This window comes from Protomyctophum parallelum (genome assembly GCF_964188405.1).
Source record: "Protomyctophum parallelum genome assembly, chromosome: 7".
NCBI classification, from domain to species: domain Eukaryota; kingdom Metazoa; phylum Chordata; class Actinopteri; order Myctophiformes; family Myctophidae; genus Protomyctophum; species Protomyctophum parallelum.
The window spans coordinates 34277122-34302232 of record NC_139705.1 but is presented as its reverse complement, the minus strand read 5'-3'; positions in this window follow the sequence as shown (position 1 = coordinate 34302232).

The following is a 25111-nucleotide window of genomic DNA, read 5'->3' as shown; positions in this document are numbered from 1 at the left end:
CACGTGCGCATTTCTGCATGCTTGTGCATCCATGCATGTGTACTGTGTAGGCCTATAGCTTGTTAAACGGAGTGTGTCGGGCAGCTGGCAATTGTGATGAGAACGAGGGTAATGATGACGGTATGATAGCTAGGCTGGTAAAGAGGCGGATTGGGGGGCTGGTTAAAACATGCTGCGGAGGCTCTTGGGGCGGAGTCGGACCCTTATCCATCTGCACAGAGTCTGGCGTACACCTGGGCCTGCTGTGCTAACAGCCCTGTGCCGTTTTGCATGGCTGCCCCTGCAGATGTGTGTGGGTATGGATGGCGGGGCGGTTGCTGGGTTTGTGTCTGCATGTGTGTACGTGTGTGTGTGAGTGTGTGGGTTGCGTGTCTCTGTGTCTGCGAGCGTGCATGTGCGCGCATCTTGCGTGCATATGCACAATGTGTGTACTGTACAGTGTGTACGTGCGCGTGGGTATTCCCTCGCCTGTGTGTGTGTGTGTGTGTGTGTGTGTGTGTGTGTGTGCTCGTGTGTGCGTGTTACGAGTCATTGGAAACAGTGCTGTTCACGAGAGAGTACGAATCGAACCCCCTCCCCCCACCCACCCACCCAGACAGACATTCTGGTTTGATGGGAAGCATATGGGGGCTCGCGAAGGAAATCAAAGGGAGTATCACCTTTATGTTGGCAGGACACAGAGTGTCGGGTCATATACTGGCTGTCTGCATTCCAGCACGCATTGCTCACATTGTTGGACGCCAGCGCACGTCTGCCAGCTCGCACAGTGCTAGCACTCCCCAAAACAAAGCTGGATGCAATCCAGACGCACATACACCAAGCTCCCGCCGCGGAACCAGGAAATCAAAATGGCTGGGAACACGGCGTGCTCCTTTTCTCTCTCTCTCTCTCTCTCTTCTCGACACCTGTTCTTGTTTCGTATACGGATGTGGTCTCTATGAAACGGAGCCGGAGGACATAGCAGTCATGTACCACCGCAGCACTGGAGACCAGACGTTGACTCAGGCTGTGAAACAATGGTGTTTCACAGCCAACATGTGCCCTCATCGGGTTGTGAAATGAGTGTGAAAATACCACCTAGAAGGCCCGGGTGACATAGTAGCTGTAAATCAGTCTGGGTATTTGTTTTAATGTGTAATGAGTGCAACGCAGGTGCGTTTTTAATACAAACAATCTCTCTCTGTGAGCCGTTAGTGATGCCCATTATACTTTTCGTATGACAAAAGGTAGGCCTACAGTATAAGCTCACCACGCATCGTACATGTGATGCATTGTGAACTTGTAGATCAGCTATTTTGATCTATTTCAGAGAATAATCCAAAGGAAAGAAATTGAAACATTTTTTTTTATCTTTTACAATTTGCCCAAACTATACGGACATTAACCATGTCATCTCATACCCTATTTACTAGATATTCAGTGAAAACAAAGAAAACTCATTTTAACACCCAGGTTAGTACTGTATCAATGTCAATCTAATTTAATAGTCTGTGCGGCTCGTCACAGGAAGAAATTTGGTAGCAGCCATCACCCCAGTGAGGTGAGAAAAGAAAAGTATTCAGACTCAACTTATTGCACGAATTTAATTTCCACAATGTGCGCCTATAGTGTGCTTGCTTGTTAATGTTGACTCTTAAAATGTTACACAGTAATAGGGAGTTTAACAATGGGTTGACAGGCTGATTTATTTTAATATAAACTGTTATTTATAATACAAGTCTTTATTCTGGTGACCCCAAACAAAAGTGCCTTAAGCAAAGAAAAATAACGTTTCTGTCTTTTTTATATATAAAGTTTTACTGTATTTGTAAAAAGTTTGTTGCTACAGACGGACAAAAAGGCTGCAATGTGGTGATCTGTGTCGGTGCTAGTGGACAAGAGGGCAGCAATCAAGTATTGTCCAGTAAAACAGCAAACGGGTGTAGTGTGCTCCCTAAGGAGAGTGAGTTGTGGGCCGGGGTGGACGGCCTCTTAGCCGAGGTCGGGACACTTGAAAGGGAACGCTGCCTGCCTGGCGGCTTGTTTATGTTTCAGCTGCTCTTTGTTACATGCCGCGCCTTGTTTCGCAACAGCAGAGAGAGAGAGAGAGAGAGAGAGAGAGAGGGAGAGAGAGAGAGAGAGAGAGAGAGAGAGAGAGAGGGGGGGGGGGGAGGGAGAGAGGGGGGGGAGAGGGAGGGAGACAGAGAGAGAGAGAGAGAGAGAGAGAGAGAGCGCGCAAGTCGAAACAATACTTGGAACGGAGATAATGACAAACGTGCACTCGCACAGAAACAAACTCTCGCACGCACACACAGACTTGAGCCAGACTCAACCTGAGTGTGTGTGTGTGCGTGTGCGTGTGCACGTGCGCATAAGGATGAGACACACATCCGCGGTTCATCCACCTACACTACTGTACCCAACGCACACTCAAATAATAACAACGAAGCAGCCAGCTCACTCACACACTATTACTGCCATCATCATTTGGGGAAGGGTGTATGTGTGTGTACTAGCATAGTGCACATATTGTCCTCCCCACATCCTCTTCCTCTCATTCTCACATAACAACCAGTGATACATGGTTTCCAGCTTTGATTCATCTAGCAAGAATTTACAGCTGCCCTGCAAGCACGCACGCACGCACACACACACACACACACACACACACACACACACACACACACACACAGACACACACAGTAATAGCTTTTCCATGAAAATGGCAGATCTACAAGCTTGTGAGCTTGTATTGGTTTATGGCAAGCGACACCAGTGCACAATAAACTATAAATCAGTCTTAAGAATAGAGGCCGAGCGAGATTGGTCTGGCCATGATATTGGACGATGTCGCTATATCTGCAATTAGCCTCCCGATTTCTAAACACCTGTCTTTCAACCTGGCATCCCTATTGTGGGCATATCATTGTAGGCGAACATTTTAAAACTTTTTCAGAAATAGCAGTTTTTTTGTAAGAATATTGAATTGGGGGGGGCACGGTGTCACAGTTGGTAGTGCTACATCGATAATCAGTGGTCTAGGACTGGCATTAGACCCAAATATCGACGGTCGGCGCGCCACTTAAAGGGCCACTTTTCAACCTATCTTCACACAATTGGTATCATAGGAGGGCTGCGGGCAATTGAGAAACCTGTCCACCAGTGACATCATCATTAGGCTTTTTCTTTCTTTTTTAAACTTTTATTATCGTGGGAACGATGGAATACAATAGAAAGCCTGCAGTTTTTATTAGCTTGCATTCCCCATCGATGATGTCACTGTGGGACGGGTTTCTGAACTGACCACATTCCTCCTATATACACAGACTGGTTTCTGAACTGCCCACAGCCCTTCTATATGAGACACAGACTGAGTAGAATAAAATGGTTGTATTTTATCATGGTCATTAGAGAGGACCAATTATTACATGTCAAGGACCCCCAGAATGATCTGTATTTGTCTGCGGACCCCCATCTGAAAATACGACAACATATTTTCAGATTTGGGGTCCTGGGGGTCTGGGGGTCCTTGACATGAAAAAGGTTGAGCACCACTGCACCACTGACATACATAGAAAAACATAGGTTTTTCAGGAAACTGATTTAGAAGCCTTTTTTTTATCGGCCTCAGGTCTAAATGGGTTAAGACCTTGCCGAAGGAGAGCTCTCCTGCTGCGCTCTTTAAATGACCCATGGGACCATTATTGTTTGCTTCCAGGTTTCTCAGTGGCAACACATTTGTTTGGTGCAGGTTGGCATCAGATTTATCTAAATGTGTCCGGCCAGGAGAGCGAGGTGGATCACAGCGTGCAGATAAAGGATGGAAAATGTGGGATTCATTTCTGCCTCTGTATTCCCTGGGTTGTGTTTCAGCTGCTGGCAGCAGCACACGCACGCTGCTAAGGTGAGCTCATTGGCCCGGCGCACGCACGCACGCCGCCTGCAATGTGTGCCTGCGCCCGCACGCACACACTCACGTATGTACCGTATGCGCACGTATGCGCACGTATGCGTGCATGTACCGTATGCACACGTATGCGCACGCACACACACACACACACACACACACACAGTTACTGTCGATGGATTCACACTAAAAGCACACCAATACACATCTCCAATGTATCCAATATGGACGGTACTTGCAAGAGTTAGAACTGTTTACACCGAGTCCGATGTTCCAAAATAAATCATGTTTATTTTATTTTTGCATGTTTGTGAAAATATCGGCATCATATTGCTCCTATTATAACAGTACTACAAGTAGTCCTACTAGTACTATTAACCCTCTACCGCTACTACATAGCCACTCATATGTGATGCACATAAACCTACAGTACGTACTGTACACACACCAACGTACTACTACCACCAACACACTGCTGGAGCTGAGCCAACGGCAGCAGGTGAAGGTTTACTGTTCCTTAAGCCTATACGGTGTGAATCACTGTCTGAGACTGTGGTTTGAGGAAATGGCCACAGCGGATTACACAATGGAAACCAGAAACCCAGTGTGTTGTAAACCAGCGCCATTGAACTGTGAGTGACTCACAACAAGAAGATGGAGGCCACATCAGTGGTTAGGAGAAGACCAGGCTTTTTGAGCACAGTACAAACCAGATATCCCCCCTCCACCTGCCCTCCCTCTCTCCCACCACCACTTTTCACACACTGCAGCGGTGACGCACCGTCCATTACGGACCCGTGCCCTAATTATTCCTGTGCACTTTGCTGTTCATCAGCCGGCTTCTGGGAGTTGCTGTACTTGCGTGTGTACTCTGTACTGTACTGTATGTACGTGTACGGTACACCAGAGTTTATCGGCTTGACGGCTACTGTGTCGGAACCCTCTAAAGTGGGCCACGGACTTGGAAGAGGAATGTTTTTCAAGACATTTTCTTTTACAGTAGGTCCTCCGGGTCCACGCCATAGTTATAAAGGATAGAGTGCGGACCGGTGTTTAACAGCCCCGCCCTCCCCCCACTATTAATTTCAATGGAAGTTGCTCAGTGGCGTTTTGAAGCACCCAGGCCGGAAGAACGCTCTACTTCCGCATTTTTTGAGCGCGCGCTCAATGTTAAACCCCAGCTGCACAAGGTTTACTCATGCTAAATGCACGGGAACGCCTGCAGTCCCAGCTTTGACCAGTAGGGCCGAGCGATTGAACGTTGGCCAGCCGTTGGGGGCTTGGTCCACGCGGTCTAAGAAAGACCTGTATTTGGAAATGGAACCAAATGGACCCGTTTGGTTCCATTTGTACACTCTCAGAGTTAAAATTAACAGTGATTTTACAATATAAATTGGGGGTCCCAGAGATAGAAATGCCATTGAATGGGGGTCCGTAGACTAATGCATGTCAAACTGGGGGTCCTTGAAATTAAACCAGTTGAGAATCTCTGCTAGAGCCGTAAAGATCTTCTCTTATGGGGGTCCCTGGCATAAATATATAGGGGGGTCCACGGGGCTAATTGGTGTCAATTTGGGGGTCCTTGACATGAAAAAGTTTGGGAACCACTGGTCTAGAAGAAATGTCTGTCGGTGTGTATAGAGCCAAACCACTGGACCTGCAACCAGCATCGAATGTCAAACTGTGCATGCTATTAGCACTAAGGCTAATCTTATAATGGAACTCAGTGGGTTCTGGTCGGGCTGAAACCTTGCCCAAATTTGGAGTCATCATACATCATTAGATGTATCACAGACATCATACTGTATATGACTGCTGTCACAGGCTGGCCACATGAAGTCCCAGATCTATATTGGAGCCGTGTCATTTCCATGTGGACCCTGAGATGATTAGATTTTGTTTTAACCACTTAAAGCCTATAGTATATACTGTACATGTATACAATAGGTTGTTGTACGATGAATATCTACAAGCTCACAATATGTCGCACCCTGTGAGCTTCTAGATCTGCTATTTTCACTATCTTTGAACTGACTGACTGGGTCGACTGGGTTGGGAGGGTGGGAAAAGAACAGAAGACAATAGTTTGAACATTTTGGAAACATTTAGCCTGTAATGAGTCATGACATGCCCAACATACATAGAGACATGGGGTTGGAAGTGCAGCAAGTGCTTAATCGTCAAACACATAACTCTCAACATTGATAAGTCATGACACACAGAGCAATACCAGTTGGGAAGGGTTAGTAGTGTTTCATGTTTAACACTGCCATAAATCATTGACTGAATGGCGAGGCCGTAGGCAAGCAAAACAACCTACAACCATCTACAAGGCCTCTCTATACATTATGGAGATAATGGATGATTCATGAAGACGAGAGGCCAGCTAGGTGATGGAGGTGCTCGCTCAGAGCGTGAACATCACAAACACAGCTAAGGCATTTGCACAACATATCCAGTGTATAGGTACTGTACAGTGAGAAGGACAGTACAGTTTGCTGCCTTCAACCATACGAGGGCTTTGTTCTTATACTGTACCATTCTGATCAAATCATGTTTTATACCACATAGCAACCGTGCAGTACGAGGTGTGTGCTTTCGTGTCATGACAGACACGAAAGGTGAAAGGAAAGTGTAGAAATGTATAAAATACACCACTTTCTATAAGAGAATGGTTATGTAGCGAGTTAGTTTTGTTTAAGCTTGTACTGAAGTTGCGTTCCTCGGCAGTATTGTGGCATATTATGTATTGTGCCCCTGACATGTTTGAATGTCAGGGGCATTAAGCCTGATGTAAACTCCGTCGGCGTACTGTACGTACGATGGTGCCGCGAATCGATACACGAACGGTACACTTGCAGTGAAGTGTATGTACCGTTTCAATGTGAACCAGGATTGTGCCATCGTTGTGTGAACATTGTTTCACTGAGCAGGGCAACATACTGTACAGTTACAGTTGAAAATGAATGAATTAAAGGCTCACTGAAGGAACTGAGTGCGATGTTGTCGCAAGCCCCCAGAGCGGCTGGCCGACGTTAAAACCACCTGAAAAGCTGGAACTGCAGGCCGGGGAGGTTTTTTTGCCAGTGTATGTCAAATATTGGTTGGCAAATCGAACACATGCGGGAGTAGAGCGTTCTTCCAGGTCCTTCAAAACGCCACTGAGCTACCGCCATTTAAATGAACGCCTGGGGCAGGGCGGGGCTGTCGCTCCTGGTCCACTCTCTAGTTTATATATAACTCTATGTGCTGTCGGCCCGATGTTCAGCCACTGGAAGTGAAGTTCAGGTGTGGTCACTCACTGACCCTCCCGCCAGTAAATCTTTGATGAGCCTTTGAGTGAAGAGGAGAGCATGGGAGAGACTCACTGGGAAGTCAGGAAGAAAGTAGATGTGTGACTCTAAATGAAGTAGAAATGTGCCAGTTAGTAGAGCTAAATGTTATTATGAGCCCGCTGGTGGCACAGGTGTGCTAGAGTGGTTGTAATGAGCGACAGCTGAGTACACGGTCGGCAGAAGCGGTAGGGCATTATGTTCCCCTGTATGCATGCTAAACCTCCCCCTAAACTCCAGTTAATTAATTAATACCATCTATAGTGTAATATGACCACATGTTAAGTGATTTACTATGCGGCTTAGCTCTGGTGTATACCCAAACACAGGAGTGGTGACACTGTAGCCCCCACTAGTGTGAAAGCCTCGCAAATCTGGCTGACAGAAGGTGAGGCACTCAATCATCTTCAGCAAACAAATCGTAAAGCTTCAGTGCCGTTCGTGGCGTGCATTTGTTTTCAGCTGCGGCACGCAGTCACGCGCTCGTGCAGCGTTCACATCGGACGCCATGCAGGAATGTAGCAAATTGATACCTTCAGTGCTGTTTTGCGCTGTGTCTGCACTCTGCCCTCTCTGTTCTCTCGAGAGTTACACCATGGCAGGAAGGTTTTCTTTTAAAAAAAAAAGTGTACAGGAAGTGTTAAAATTGTGTTTTTAGGTGGCCACACCCACCAGTTCATTAAGTATACCTGGTTTTCACCTTAGCAGCCACCCACCTGAACTTAAGCTGTTGTTGTATGATAATGGAGGAGGGGTTAGGGGAGGGGATTTCAGCTCTCAGGAAGAAACCAGAAATACCCAGGGAAGACCTATTTGAATTGCGACATCATGCACAAAGAGGCGTATATGCCATGATTGGTCTGCTCTGCGTTGTGTGGCGACCTGCAGACTTCGGCTGTGCTGTAAATGTATTGATCCAGAGTATTATTATATATTTTTTCTTTATTTAATCAGGGAAAACCATTGAGAGCAAGCACAGAACAAATAACACAAATTTATTTTACATAAGATAGATGAGCAATATTAAAAATAAGTCAATAATAATGCTAATACATTGGGGCTACAAAATACAGGTACAGTCGCTATGTGTTGCATCCTTGAGTAGTGCCTTAAATGACTCAGATTGTCCAGTTTAAGAGAGTCCTGGATTTTCTTCCCTTTGTCTGATGAAACGTGCAATAATGTTATATTCCACAGTTTGACAAGGCAAGCAGTGATATTGTTTTGTGATAATCACTCAGTGATGTTGCGACTATAGTGACCAAACGAATATCGATGTTTAACATCACAGAGAGAGGAAACTTGAAATTGAGCTCGAGACTATATTCGGCGATATCCGACTATAATAATTCTCCATAGAGCATTGAATGACGTACAGTATGATTTAGTGGGATACAACTGATACAGGATCATAACTACCAGAGCCCAAAGAAAGTTGTGTGGGGTAACTCAAACATGAATTATGTATCGATGGAACCATGAATCACTAGTGACTCCTGCAGTATTCTCAAATAGCCTAAACCAAAATAATGTTCCTCTCCCTGAGACCCACGTTGAAATGAGACCCTGGATTGAGGCCAGGGTTGTTGGGATACTGAGACGTCTGCAGAGTACATGACTTCATACTGTACTCTGCATGCGTCTGAATAACAAACCCAGGCCCCTGCCATGAGCATCTCCTCTCCAGTGGTGGAAAGTAACTAAGTACATTTACTTCAAGTACTGTACTTGAGAGTCTTACTTATTTTAGAGAGGGGACTAGTGGAGAAGACATCCAGTACAACTAAAAGACGAGCAATTGTTTGGTTGTGCGTTGTGAGTGTGTAGATTGGCTATTTTCAGCATGCAACCAAGCGTAAAGTCAGCCATCACGATCACAATCAAGGCCTGCACAAAATATATGTTTGTCCACAAACAGATGAAACTGTAGATAAAATCTTATGATACTAAAACTAGACTAAAACTAAAACTTGACATGACATGACTAAAATATGACAAACGAAATGTTATTCAAAACACAAATTTGCTGTAAATATGTGTCCGTGGAGCCTGAAAACACTTTGTACCAGGGACCCCCATACGAGACTTATAATTTTTTTCATGATCTTTGGAAAACAGCCGATGTAGGATTTGTTTGGGGGTCTCCGGAACATCATCATTTACTTTCTAGGAATGTCTGTGGACAGAGGATGGCCCAGTGCTCCTATTGTGAGATGGTAGTTCGGCTATTTCTGCTAGTGTATGTTGTATGATGCAGTAGGGCATTCATTCCCCCCCAAAAAATATTATAATAAAATACATAAATATTTCTGCCCGACAGCAACGAAATACCCAAGGAGTTGTCAAACCCCATAGTCCTAGTTTAAGTGATGTAGGCATTACATCACTTTTGTGATGTAGGCCTGTGTCATGTGTATCCCATTAAATGTGTGTCCCCCAAAATACATCTTCTAATACTAAATAAATAATAACATTTTTAGTTCACTGATGCACGATGGTACATCCCTTATAGAGTTGCATCAGCATTGCAATTCAATCAGGACAACTCATGAATGGATAAAATATGTTTTATTGAATATAAAATGAGCAATACATTTATTTTGGTTTGGCAATTAATTGGATCTGCTTTTAGGTACTCTTGAGAAAGCCAATTTCCTTTACCAATAGGGACTCTGAATCCCCTAGTACATAAACGTAGATCCAAAGACCACAGGTGGTGGAGGGTGAGCAGCTAATGAAGCTTTAACCCAACTAGACCTATATGTATATTTAATTGGCCGCCGACCCTCAACTGAAAATATGATGTTCCAGTGACCCCCCAGAAGAAAAGATTTGAGTTAAAAACTTTCGCTCTGAAAAAATATACATTAAAAGATTTGTGCCACATTTTCACGGTTTTTCAAAAATAGCAGACCTACGTACAAGCTGATAGCGCGGCACTGAGTGCCGCACTATGAGCTTGTACGTAGTATTTTTCAATAGCTAAAGTATAACATAATGCTTGAAACACCAAAAATACACCAAAAACACCAAGAATACCAGACGACTCGCCCCTTTACCAACTCGCCCCACAAAATGTGTTAAAGTTAACAGTTAATTTAGTATTTCCCTCCCTCTCTGAAATCTGAAATGAACTTGTACATAGATTTATTTGATTGTATAGTAGTCGATCTCTACTGTATGTAAAGTTAAGAATGAATAACATGAGACAGAGACGGTGACTGCTTAATTAAGTTAATTTAGGACCTTCTAGCAGTTAATTTTGTTTTTATCAAACACATTTCTTCCATGTAGCCCAAGTTTTGTAATGGCATCATCATGCTATTATGCCCGTGGATATACAGAGTGAACTTAACCATGATATATGATGATACCTTTTATATAACTAGTCCTTACCCGTTCTGAATATATGAACAGCAAATGATGTTCAGTGTGGTGTCGAAACAGCGCGTGTGTTCACGTTAACATGCCCCGTCCGAGTTGTTTTCCCCGTTTGGGTGTGTTATGCGGAATTTCCCCGTGTGGGTTTGTTACACAGAAAAGTGTGTCCCAGTATTAATCTGTGTCCGTGTGACCCGGAAGCCGTCCCAACATGCATTTCACTGGTGGTGACCCGGAATAGGACAGACATTTAGTAATGATTTAGTAATGATCACCAACATGAATAATTTTTGTTATTTACAGCTAGGTAGAGTAGTGGGGCGAGATGGAAAAGGGGTGACCGTACCTCTTACCCAAGCGCATGTGCCATCAAAGCCTGCTATGATCTGATCTGCTATGTTTGTAAAAGTGAGAAACTCTAAATTTTAGATAACAGTTTGAACATTTTTACCTATGAGTCCCTTTTTTTTATTGTGTTATTGTTGGCAATTAAGTTGTCTCAATATGAACAGAATTTCATCTTGTCTGTTTGTCTGACTGTCCTGGGCAGAACATGGGCGTCGCCCGACCTAGTGGCCTCAAACCAGAGTGCAATTTAATCGGAATAGGTTTCGGAGAACCAAAAAACAGCGGTATTGCAGCTGTGTGTACTCCAAACAGACAGACGGACAGACACACGCGTTTAGGCACCGCACAAAAACCCCCCCACAAATATCTGCATGTGTCTGTCGACAGGTGTTCGTAGCACACGTCTGGTGGTGTGGTCACCAGCTTCCCTGGTTGGCCACAACAGTACCCATCAGCTTTACTAATTGGCTGGGCTTTGCATCATGTTTGTACTGTTTCGCCAATATACGTAAGTGGCAACGTGTGAGAAAATGTGAGATAAGCCTGAGACTCCAACATGTCCGACAGCATGTACAACGACTCAGGAGGAAAAGAGTATGGTGGGCATGTATTCCAGACGTGCGTGGGAACGAGTAGGCCGGCCGGGCGCCCGTCTTGTCACCTTAAAACGTGATACTAATTCATACAACTAGCTTTTCTTTTAAAGGTTCCAGGAATTAGCAGCAGACACGCAGCTCATTCAACTGTTAAAGTACACTACAGAGACTACAGACATTTTTCAAAAATGTTCAAAGACAGCGAAAAAACACTATCTTTGAACATTTTTTTAAAAATGTAAGCTTTCTTTTTATGGAACAAATAGTCCAAAAAATAGGGCCGCCATGCAGGTTAAATGTGGTTAAATGTGCAGTTCATCTAAAATACTAAAACATTTATTTTTCTTCCTCTTTAAGAGGAAGAAAAATAAATCTCATGGATAGATAGCACTCTGGTAATACCAGAGTGCTATCTATCCATGAGATTTGAGTGCGATTTGGCAAGCTTTGGACAATTTTGCGGTAGAGATGTCTGCTTCAATACACCAGAGCTTAATGGCATCTGATTTGTGGCACTCAGAGCGCCCACCAACTGTATCTCTCTGCACAGAAGAAAGGGTGCCAGGCAGCACTCAAGGATGAGACACGCGATAGGCAGTTGGCGGGGGGCCTGCATAATGGTTCTCAATGAATGAGGTCTGTGGATTATCATATTTAACAGTGTCACGACTTCTGGAAAAAAGATGTCGATGTTGAATTCTCAAATGTGATTTTTCTACGCTTCCATTCAAGTGACACGAACCAAATGCAGTTGATCTCCATTGTACTGGGCTGACGACAGTGGTGTGAAAAGTTCTGACATGTTTTACTAGTATCAATACTACAATGTAGAACTAGGCCTACTCCATTACAAGTAAAAGTCCCGAATTCAAAATGCACATAAAAGTAGTCATTATGCAGAAATGTCTCATTTGAAGTTTTCAAATATGTAAACATGTTTTGAAAATCGCAGATCTACAAGCTCACAATGCGTCACATCGCAGCACATTGTGGTACACTCTCAGATTTACACACCTGTAAAGGTCCATTTGGACCCCTGGTGGTCTCACCCAAACCCGATCTCACCCAAGCATGGTGACTAGTGAAAGCCTCACTCTGTCGCGGTCAAAACAGTAGTTGTAGTAGTAATATGTACGGATTTCAGCATGGATACTATATGAATAAGAAAAGAAGACGTGTTGGAGGTTTTCCTTCTTTAGGTGAACTTTCAATGTATGCTATACTAATCTACGTTCAGGGATTATAGATGCTTTTTTAAGATAGAATTTTAAGACTTCAGTCCACTCACAAGGAGCATATAGGTCTGTGCACTAAGGCACAACAGAGAACATTCAGAGAGTATATTCAATCAGAATTTAAAAAAATCCATATTATCATCTCTGTCGGGTGAAAACCTCATTATTATGTCCAAACGTGTGACTTTTCAGGATTAAACTTCAAAAGTAGCAGATCTAACAAGCTGCATAATTGAGCTTGTGTATCTGATGCTTTTGATGCTTTTGTGTGACGCTGTAGTAGTATGAGATCATGTAGGGCGTTCATTTACAAAATAAATCACACCTGTGTGAAGTGAGTGGTGCAACTCCGTGTGGGGGTCCCCGCGGGGGTCCCCAGAAGTTCCAGACCCACAGGAACGCGCCCAGGGTGCCGGCCCAGTTCCGGGGTGCCGCTCCGCGTCCGAAACGGTTGAGAAATGAGACTGTACTGTACTGTACTGTACTGTACTGTACTGTCACACACGAAATCATCATATATACAGTTAATATGTGTATGTGTGTTAGGCTGCGCAACAGTGACACTTGGTTGTGAAAACCAACCGAACGGAATTTCTGTGCTCAGACGGACGGACACAGTCAGCCAGCCAGCCAGCCAGCCAGCCAGCCAGGGACAGACACACATAGCTCAGTAATGGAGTGGTTGCACCACTCAAAAAGAGGAAAATAAAAACACGAAAATGGAGAATATGGACATAAGAGCTTTCTATCCGACAGTGACAATATTCTCCTGCATAGAGCTAAGAACGGCATCAAGACGTCATGTGCCTGAGCCATACGGCGCAGGAGTTCTGTAAGCCCGTAATGCCTCTCAGCACTCTTCAACAGAAGGAATCATTTCCCCTCTATCTCGTCCTAGATACACTCTGACTCATAATGTCTCATCCTCGCTTCGCTTTCCCTCTCTGTCGAACGGAGGCCACACTGACAGTCCTTCCTCAGATGTTTGTTGATATGATCCATCCATGAGCAGAGGAGGAGGGTGTTAAAAGGATGTGTTACGGACCACGGTCCTTCTGATTATTTGTTATTTGTTTAAGTATAATTATTATTTATGGTGGCTATTAAATTAGGATAATAATTATAAGTTTGGTATTTGTTATTATGTTTTATGGCATGTGACAAATTGTATTTATTTTGCTTCAGTGCTCAAGTGAATTGACAGACATGGCTCTGAGTGACAGGTCCCTGATTGGACCTGCCCCTCTGTTCCTTATTGGTTCTCCCCGACAACACCAGTTTCCTGTTGGCTGGGCACTCTTCCTGTCTCTGTATAAAAGCTCAGTTGAACTTGGACTTCACCAGGGGACGACAGCATTCAGCAGCAGAGACTCGATCCCTCTAGTCCTCTCTTGTGCCTGCCTTATTGTTTTCGTTTGTTCTTGTTTCTTGTTCATTATGCCGTAAGTTATGTTTTGTTTTGTTTAGCCCAGTGCCTAGTTCAAAGTAATCTTTAATTTGCCTTTAAGTCTGTAGCCTATGATTTGTCCCTTGTTAACACATTGTATGCTAGAGTTTTCTATTTGCTCAGGCTTGCTGGTGCTAAGCGATTAACATTGGACTTTTGAACTTTTTAGGGGCCCACAGCGAGGGGCCTCTTATAGCGAGAATCACATCGCATAAATAAAAAGTAGGCCAAACATGTCCACTTCAATTTAAAAAAAAAAATTATGATTCTACCATCTTCCATTCTGGAGATATTGACCTTTTTCTAAAACCTGCTTTTGAAGGCACGCTGCTCGCTTGAAAAAACAGCAGAGATATGGAAGGTTGAAGTTGACAGACATTGACAGACAGATATAAAAATGAACACAAATAATATCATATACATACTACACACTGAATGAAAGCCCTGAATGTCTACTTTTAGGAGGAAAACAAATACACATGGTCCCATGTATAGTTTGTCAGTAATTGGCTATTGAATGCAGCTTGCGCCCACCAGAGAGGATTTCAGAAAATGCATGGACCAGAAGAACTATTATTCACAAAATAAGGCCTATAGCGAAATGTACATACTATATACCGTATGAAACAGAAGACTCTCTGAAGAATCACACCCCTGTGAAGTGAGCAGTGCAATGTTGCGCAACATTGCACTGCTCACTTCACAGGGGTGTGATTTTCATTATTATTACAGTAGAAGTATTTTTCTTATGAAAGCAGAGAGTCTTCTGTTTCATACGGTATATAGTATGTACATTTCGCTATAGGCCTTATTTTGTGAATAATAGTTCTTCTGGTCCATGCATTTTCTGAAATCCTCTCTGGTGGGCGCAAGCTGCATTCAATAGCCAATTACTGACAAACTATATTTGTATATATTTGTATATTTGTTTTCCTCCTAAAAGTAGACATTCAGGGCTTTCATTCAGTGTGTAGTATGTATATGATAATAATTTATTTATGTTTATATCTGCCTGTCAATCTCTGTGACTTTAAACCTTTATAACTCGCTATGATAACTTCATGAGGAAATGCTCACTTCACAGGGGTGTGATTTTTATTATTATTACAGTATTAGTTTTTTTCTTATGAAAGCAGAGGGTCTTCTGTTTCATACGGTATATAATATGTACATGTCGCTATAGGCCTTATTTTGTGAATAATAGTTGGACCTGAACAACTGCATTCAATATCCTACTGACAAACTGTACATGGGATCAATATTATGTATTTGTTTTCCTCCTAAAAGTAGACAATTAGGGCTTTCATTCAGTGTGTAGTATGTATATGACAATAATTTATTTATGTTTATTTTTATATCTGCCTTCAGAACGATAGTATAACGGTGAGATGCGTTACTGGATCGGTGAGTTTAGTGGTTGAGGTTGACATGTCTGGACATGTTTGAGGAAAGAAGCACAGGAGAGAGAGATGATCAAATAACTGGCTGCTTTGTTGGACAACGCTATCTTCACTTTGTTTGGGCAAAGAAGCAGAGATCAGCGATGGAAAAGAGTTTTATCCACGGCAGATAAGTAATGACGTATTATCGAGGGACCGCCATGATCAACTAACTGCCTGGGACCGAGGCTACGTTGTCACCAGCCAATGCAGCCATCGCTATCCGTTGTGTGATTGTAGCCTTTTTATTCATTATAATTGCAGTGATAAGACCTATATCACAGCCGGGCGTCTCTCTCGATACCGTGGATATAGCCTACATCCACAATCACACAACGGATAGCGATGATGGCTGCATTGGCTGACGAAGACGTAGGCAGTAAGTTGATCATGGCGGTCCTTCGATAATACGTCATTACTTATCTGCCGTGGATATAAAGCTCTTTTCCATCGCTGATCGTGCTTCTTGCCCAAACAAACAAAGTGAAGACGCGATGGCGATCCACACAACGGATAGCGATGGCTGGTGAAGACTGAAGACGTAGCCAGGCAGTTAGTTGATCATGGCGTGTGCCGTGTGTGTGTTGAAAACGTTATGAAATGGCGATCGTTGAAGATTATTCTTGGTTTATATACTGGCAGAGGGCAAATCGACACGACTGCGTTATATCTTTTTCCGAGAATGAGAGAGCGGTGCAAGGCGATTACAAGGCGCAGTGTGGCCTGGGGCCAGGGAACTCAAACTGCAATGCGATCCGGGCAGAAGAGACTCAGACTCCCCCCACAAAGATTCCTCGGGAGAAACCATGTAGAAACATGAGGGGAGGGGGAATCGAGTGTATTCACAGACACTAGACTACTACTAGATGGGTAACTCCATTTTAGATGCCCTGACATCTGCGTTGGTCTATGCCGTTGCCGTGCAGACCCATACGTGTAATGGAGGCATTGGAGGAGGGAGCGTCTTCGCCACAGACAGACCTCTTTTCAGGAGGGAGGGGCTTTTTACTCCCGGATCACATATTGGAGCTTCCTGGAGACGATCGCTGTTATTTTCCTCGGTGTCCTGGAGCATAGGACGTTGATGTACAGTAAGCAATAAAAAAACGTATAAAACGTATACATACGCTTCGCGCGTACGGCGTTCGATATTAATAAAGCGTATGGATACGTTTCCAGCATTTTTTGTGTTAAATAAGAAGCCCGGTTCTCACACCTTGAAGCCAAAATGTGAGAAGTTGTGAACCAGAAATGTAAAACTGTCTCTGCTGTTGAACAAAAAGAGCGACTACCAATAAATTGAAGTTCTTTTTCACCCTGTCTCCTCGCAAATTATGTCATGTCCCTTCACCCTAGACGAAGGTCCGTAACACCATGTTTATTCCGACTGCCCAGCCTTGCTTTCCACCAAAGAAGCTTCGGCGCTGCTGTGACACAAAGAGCGGGCAGAGACGTTAAAAAATGTACTTTGACAGCACAATTCACTGCTCGACACAGTACAAAAACGTTGTGTTAGCTAGCTTGCTGAAAAGCGAGTCAAGTCGACCTAAGCATAAAAATCGGTAGAATTGATATAAACGGTAATACAGTAATTTCCGTTAAAATTGGCTGAATTATCATGGCTTAGCAAGTTTCTGTCTCACAAAGGTTTTTTTTCCCCCCACACCTTTTAAACATGAATGGGGTTAGTAAGGACCCAAACATACTGTACTGAGTGACACCCATAAATCTGCCTACCCAATATTCCGACCATAGATAGAGCCCCATACTAACCCTATCCCCAAACGCTAACCCTAACCTCACGCGGAAGCCACAGGGGAGTCTTAACCGGCCACGTACTGTAGGTCGGACTAACGGGATGTGCCACTGACTGTGAGAATAACGCGTTCCCCCTGCTTGCTGCTGGTTCACATTATGTACTTCTGTGTCTTTGAGGCTTGGTTTTGATGTGGTTTTTATTGTATATTTACTTTTTTTTAAATTTAGGCATTGTTGACTAACATAGCAACCCCATGTATACAGTACATTGATGAAGTTAACCACTTAAAGGTTGTGTAAGATATCTTCTGTTACACTAAGTGTTAAATCGCTATATATTCTATAATGCAACCTTTATGGTGTGTGTTTGTTCAATAACAGGGGTCTCACAATCTCTCCACCTCTATATAGAACAGAAAACTAATAGACTAAACTGGTACATGAACATTTATTTTGTTATTTATATTCATATTAAAGAGATGGGGAGACGATAGCAGATATATTTCTATCTATAGTAGAGGTCTAGGGCCTCTACAATGGATATATGCATACACGCCATTTTGGAAAGAACTTGGGCCCCTTCCCTACTTCCTTCACAGGTGTTACCACTGATACTAATGAAGGCTCTGTTCCATTCTGGTCAAACAGAGTCAGGGTGCTGCTATTGTGCGTGTTGGCTCGGGTGTGTAACTCTGAGAGTGTACAAATGAAACCAAATGGTTTATGGTTCAGAGTTATGGGGGTCCTTGACATTAAAAGGTTTTGAGAACCACTGCACACTAAATGGAACAACAGAGCCTTAATTAGTATCATCAGTAACACCTAAGTAGGGAAGCGGCCCGGAAGTATAGGAAGAGTTATTCTGTGCATATAGAGCCCCTTGTACTGGAGCAGACCTAGAGCTGGTGCACTACCGCCGATATGACACCAATAAGACCATCACATGAGACCCTGAACAGAAGGGCCCTTCTATTCAGGGATTATATATGCGGTACAAATGTGGGTCAATGACGTGAGGCTCATTTTTGTGTGTCCATATGGTGTCGTTAAATTGAAATGGGGGAATTTAGAAAATAAACATTCAAGTTACTCACATACCTTATTCCTCTTTTAACTAGAACCTAGTCTAGTTAAAGTGATGGCAAAAATAATGTCAATAAGGTGTAACTGAATCCACCCTATCAACTAGTTGGGCATACTTTTGTTTTAGTAGATTTTTGCATACTTTTTGTATCTATAATAATTTCTTTATTTTTGTCATCTTGCCAACCCCATTTTGTCACTGACAACGGATAAATCAACACGATATAACAAGTCATAATAATAAGTCAACAAACATCCTACCTTGTGCTCTTCTGACATAAAGCAATACACTGCTCAAACCAATTTACATTATGGCGCTGCCATGACCATGATGATTCAACATCAACCTACTTGTATAGAGCTCTCAAACACAATGCATATTCAAGCAGTCAAATAATCACAGTATATTGCAGCACATGTACAGGGCATGTCAAAGGCAAGTACTGTATTATCATACTGTATTAATTTACCTAATAGCACGTTTAAAAACAACAGCAGTTGACCCCAAGTGCTTTCCAAAAGACAAATAGCAATATAACGTAGTCCATTTACAAAAGCAATAATAAAGCATATAACTTAAACAGAAAAACACAACAAAATGACAACTGACAACAACAAATTAACAGATAAAGGCAAGAGAAAAAAGGTGGGCTTTTAGGTTTGATTGAAAATGATCAATGGTGGGGCTGGGGTGCATACGTTGATTAGGCATACTAACATCCGACAACACCGTCACTCCTGACATGCGTGGCTGGGTGGCTGGTTACAACTTACAACTAACCGTGGCTCCCGACATGCGTAGCAGGTTAAAACTAACCTGTGGCTCCCGACATGCGCGGCAGGTTAAAACTCATCCTTGGCTCCCGACATGCGTGGCAGGTTAAAACTAACCCATGGATTCCTGTGAGGTTAGGTTTAGGGTTTGGGTTTTGGGTAGGGTGTCAGACTAATGCCGATCGGACTGTTAGTGCGTCGGACGTCAGCACTATGTATCTTTTTTAACAACTATATCATATAGAATTATATAGCATATAAAATTATAAAGTTACATGCTTAAGCAATAACAATCATCCTTCCATAAATGTTTATCCTATAGCGTACATTCGGTCTGAGCTTTGATAAATCTGACGGCTGAAACCAACCAGCCCTTAAATAACACAACGTTAAATACGCCCCGATTTGTCCACATGAAGAACTGGAATGCGACCAAACAAAGTATCGAAAGCTAATAAGAAAGAGTTTCTCCCGCCCACCGTGATGCCTGTCATACACACACGCACACTCACGCACACTCAGGCACACATGCATACGCACGCACCGACTTGCAAGCCTAACTGTGTGTGCATTTTGGCACACTGTGGAAAGAAACGGCAGTCTTTGCCAGTGGGATTACCATGTATTCCGTGACGGTACAGTCTTTGTACAAAACCGAGCCGTGTGCCGTGCGCGTTTATACACTAAGATAAAGCAATCATGTATTCCCTGTGAGTCACAGGCTGCCGTCACGCCACGTTAATGAGAGATAGCCTGGCAATGAATGCAGTTATAATCTGAGCATTTATGGAGCGATTGCTGAATTAATGCATAAACATTAATGGATGAAGGTTGGTGTGCACTCGACCCCCTACGCAATCTCACATGCAATCAATGAATGATTTAAAAAAATGTCTTCTAAATCCTAAACGTTTTCTGAAAAACCTATGTTTCTATGTCAGTGGTGCTCAACCTTTTTCATGTCTTGTCAAGGACCCCCAGAATTATCTGTATTTGGCCGCGGACCCCTATCTGAAAATTTGTTGTTCCAGGCAACCCCCAGAAGCAAAGATGTGTTAAAATCGTTCGCTCAGAAAGAATATATATACCGTATTCAAAGATTTGCACCACATTTTGACGATCTTTCAAAAATAGCAGATCTACAAGCTCGTATCGCGGCACTCGGTGCCGCGCTATGAGCTTGTAGCTTGTAGCTTGTAGGTTCCCGTCCGGAATGGGTTAATAACCTAAAGTATAACATTGCAAATAGGCTAGAGGTGTTCATCGGCACTACCCTCACAATTCAATTAAATTCACCCGGTAACGATTCGATTCGATTCTACGAAGCATTGCAATGCATCACACTTTTCTATATTACTGCACAACATGGCAAATGTTTGCACAGTCAATACAAGCAGTCAGATATACTGAACAACATATCTGATTTAGAATTATATTCAAATACAGTATTATAATTATATATTAAATATATATTTTCACAGAGATTATTTATTAATGTGTGTTTATTAGATAAAGGCATTTTGGAGTGGATACATGTGTCCAGATGCCTGTCAAGTGTTATATTAGGATATTGCTATATAAGGATTCACATTTCTTAACGGCTGTTGGTATAGGGCGTTCCACATTTTAGTGGCGTAGGAAGGAAATTAATTTAACCCCTTGTTTGAGCCGAATCTGGGTTGAACGTGGTTTGTGGAACTCCCTCTGGTGTTCATTGACATTAAGGAAGTATTTAGACAGGTACTGTACATGCGTATCTTAGTGGTGTAGCGAATCTTGTAGTCAAGGCCCATTGCAAGTTTCTGTACTCTGTCGTCAACCCTAAGCCATTATACCTATCAAAATGAGCGGGGTGAGGTGGGTTCTTGGAGTAACGCTGCATTAGAGCCTTTATGTGGTACACCTGGACTGCTAGGCCAGCTGGCACACCGTAGATCAGATGACACTATGCACATTTTGTTGGGACGCCCCTGGAACTCCCCCCAGGACCCCTGGGGGTCCCTGGACCCCACTTTGAGAACCACCGTTGCAGTATCGTCTTTTAAATAATCCTGAAATACATAACGTTCTATTTTTCAGGAGCGCTAGCCCCTCCTATAGTCATCTATTAGTGTAGATTCCCGTCTTACACAAACAATACATTCCCATTGACAATGAATAGAGAATTTACGTCATGTATGTGGACCAGCAAATCAGTATTTTTGTCCCATTGACAATGAACGGAGAATGTAACGTCCATGTGGACGAGCAAATAGACATGTTACGTCATGATGATGTACGATGATAAGAGCGCCCCTCACTTCACACGGGTGTGATTTTTTTCCTTAATGTAGCCGCCGTGTTTCCAAGAAAGCATGAAAATGTGCCTCTCAGGTCGTCTTGAATCAGTGCGAGGGAAGGTTCTGGGAGGAGACGAGGGGGATCTATCAAAGACTTTGGGGACTTGCCCTCCCGTCTGCTCCCGTTTTCGCTCGCCTCAGATCACTCCTCATGCCGTTGAAGGGCTCTAAGTGAGCCAACGCTGCTAGCGCTAATTAAGCCGTTAAGACCGTGAACGCATCTGCGTCATATATTGTAGCTTTTAGACCACTTTTACCATTATCGTATTTATTAACTTATTTAGCTGTTGAGAAATAGCAGATCTACAAGCCCGTAGCGCAGCACGAGTGCCGCATTATGGGCTTGTAGATCTGCTATTTTTTTAAATAGTGAAAATGTGTCGCAAATCTTTGAATATATATTCTTTCACTGCAAACGTTTTGAACCCATATCTTTGCATCTACATCAACATATTTTCAGATGGGGGTCGGCGGCCAATTACATATAATGTTTGGAGGTCCTTGACATGAAATAGTTTGAAAGAAACATAGGGTTTTTCAGAGGACTGTCATGATTTAGAAGACATCTGTAGAATTGGGTCCTCAGGTCTCAATAGGTTAAGTTGGCCAAGACGGTGCAGGGCCCCCGACTCCTGCAGAAAGCCGGGGATGAAAGCTTCATTAACAAATCACAATGCCCGTGACAACACTGATAATTACCTCCACGGGCGAGGAGATAAAAGATGTAGTCTGAGAGAGAGAGAGAAAGGCGGAGGAAGTGAACTTTACTTTAGTATACCCATAGGGTTTGGGGGATGAAGAACCTCCATGCCTGTTATAGAAATGGACCTGAAAGATACGTGCGTGCGTGTGTGTTTGTGTGCGTGCTTACGTGCGCGCGCGTGTGCGTGCTTGTGTGCGTGCTTGTGTGCGTGTGTATGCACGCAGCTCACCCCCCATAGTGTGTGGATATGTGCGTGTCGTGCATGTACATACATGTGCATGAGTGCATGTAGTATGTATTTTTAATCTGTCCAGCCCCGGGACTAAAGAAATTAGCATTGTATGATCTTGAATGAGTCACTCCATCATTAAATTCTATTAGGCATGGGATAAGGTGAACCTTGTCCCACTGAAAACTTTTTTCTCCCCTTAAACTCTGCCTATCTAAACTTTGGGTTTAGAAGAGATCCTGCTGGGAGGGGTGTAAAAAATGTGGAGTTTGCGAGTTAGCTGGAGTTGGATTTACGGTGTGGCGAAAATGTACTGCAGTGGGTTTAACGGGATTTACGGGGGGAAGCTGTTTTAACTCATTCAGACCTAAAAAAAAATGTCTTCTAACTCCTAATGGTTTTCAGTGAGAGTGTGAGTGTTTCACATCAAGGACCCCCAGAATTATCTGTATTTGTCTGCGGACTCCCACATCAAAAACATTTGAGTTAAAAACGTTTGCTCTGAAAGAATATATTCGCTATTTGCGCCACATTTTCACGACTTTAATATAGCAGACAAAAATAGCAGATCTACAAGCTTGTAGCGCGGCACAGAGTGCTGCGCTATGAGCTTGTAGATCTGCTATTTTTCAATAGCTAAAGTATAACATAATGCTTAAAAAAACACCAAAAGGGGGTTCCCGTCCTGAATGTTTTAATTCAATTTGAAATGGGAAAAAAAACTCACACAGAGAAAGTGCTGACGACCTTGTGCAGCGGAGACTCTCTGTGCGGCGGAGCACAGACTCTCCGAGCAAAATCTCTGCCTTTTATCGTCCAGCAGAACCGGAAGGATTCTTCTCTCACTCTACGCTGGAATTATCATTAATTTACATGAAGCAGCAAGATGTTCACCGTAGGAGTGGAAAAAAAAATCTAAATCACATCGATAGAACATTTTATGCAGGCCCTTCTTCGCCGCTGCTAACGATCTCGTCCTCAACGTGCCTCTATAGGGCTGTCATATTCCTAGTAATTCCGACTACATAGTCATAGGAATTTATCCACTCGTCAATTTGTTGATTTAATCGACAAATGTGTTTTGTGCATACAGTCATGCAGAGACTATAGTCTAGAGGGCACAGTTGTTTTGGCCAATTGGTTCCCAGTACTTCCCAGATTGTGCAGAGATTGTGAGGTTGAGAAGTGATCGTTCTAATGTTTCACAATAGCCTGCAGTGGCTACTGAATTAAACGGTTATATCTATCTTTACAGATATGCGTGGATAAAAAGACTATTCGAAGACCTAACCAATAGCTGAATTGATTAATACAGGGGTTCCCAAACTGATCTATGCCAAATAGCCTTCCCCAAATAACAATAGCCTCTGACTGCGGACCCTCTGTTGTGGAAAATGAGCCACGGCCCCTACTTTGCAAAGCTGTGGATTTAGTGCACTCACTGCACTGGTTCTCAATGTCAGGTATGGGGACCACCAGGGGGTCCAAATGGACCCTTACAGAGTGGAGTTTGCATGTTCTGTCCACCCCGTGTCTCCTAGGGTAGGTATACCCTCACAAAAAAACATGCAGTAATCCTGATCTCTATACTGCTTCCCCCTGGCCAGCCTGATGGAGGGGAAAGGAACTGGTTGGAATAACGTGTTCCTTCCACGTGTTACGTACAACCAGGGAAACTCCCCCCCTGTCAGGTGAAAGCGACTTGGACTCCTCATGCATGGAAGGAAGCATGAAGTCTCCCTAGGTTGACAGAGGAAGTGTAGCGCACAGGATTACATTCAATAATTGACACTGGTGGAAAAAAAATGGTTGCGAAATCGTGGGATAAAAATGCATCTAAAAAAACCCTTACGGGTCTGTAACTCTGAGAGTGTACAAATGGAACAGAGTTAAATGAACACTTGCCGATTGGGGTCCCAATTAAGCTTAAAGTTACAGAGAGACCTGTAATGAGGGCCTGTGTGGACCCCTGGACGGTGGATTAATGGGGCTATGAGAGGACAGCCCTACGGTACAGTACGTGCCACCACCAGCGTTTTCTGTCTTTAAATCCCTTCGCTAGTCGCTCAGCGCACGCCGTGACACCGCGCAGTGGAACGGCGCGCTCGCTGCATGGCGGGTTATGAAACCAGGGCGGTGCGGGTGTAGGTAGACATAACACCAGGGCCTGTTTACATTCTTGGCCGCGCAGCAGGCAGGATGCTCCGGTGTCTCACGGGGGCCTATCTGACCAATCTATTCAGGGAGAGGACTGGACCAGAAACACTAGCCAGCTAGCGGCGGAGGGACAAGACCGGATATGCATGTGCTAACAATAGGATCCCTCGCGTTTAGGGATTCAATTCATAAAGGGAGAACGGGGAGGGGCTATTTTTGGCATTGTTCACAGGCATAAAATGCAGTGTACGCACCGGGTCGGGTTTTCCTCTAAACTGCAGGCTATTGTTGAGGAGTCATTGAGAGTATGTTTTGCTAGTTTAAAACGGAACGTCTCTTCCCACACACGTGTTACATGATCACAGTCTGTGGCCATAAAACAATATGTATAGCCTATATTTAGA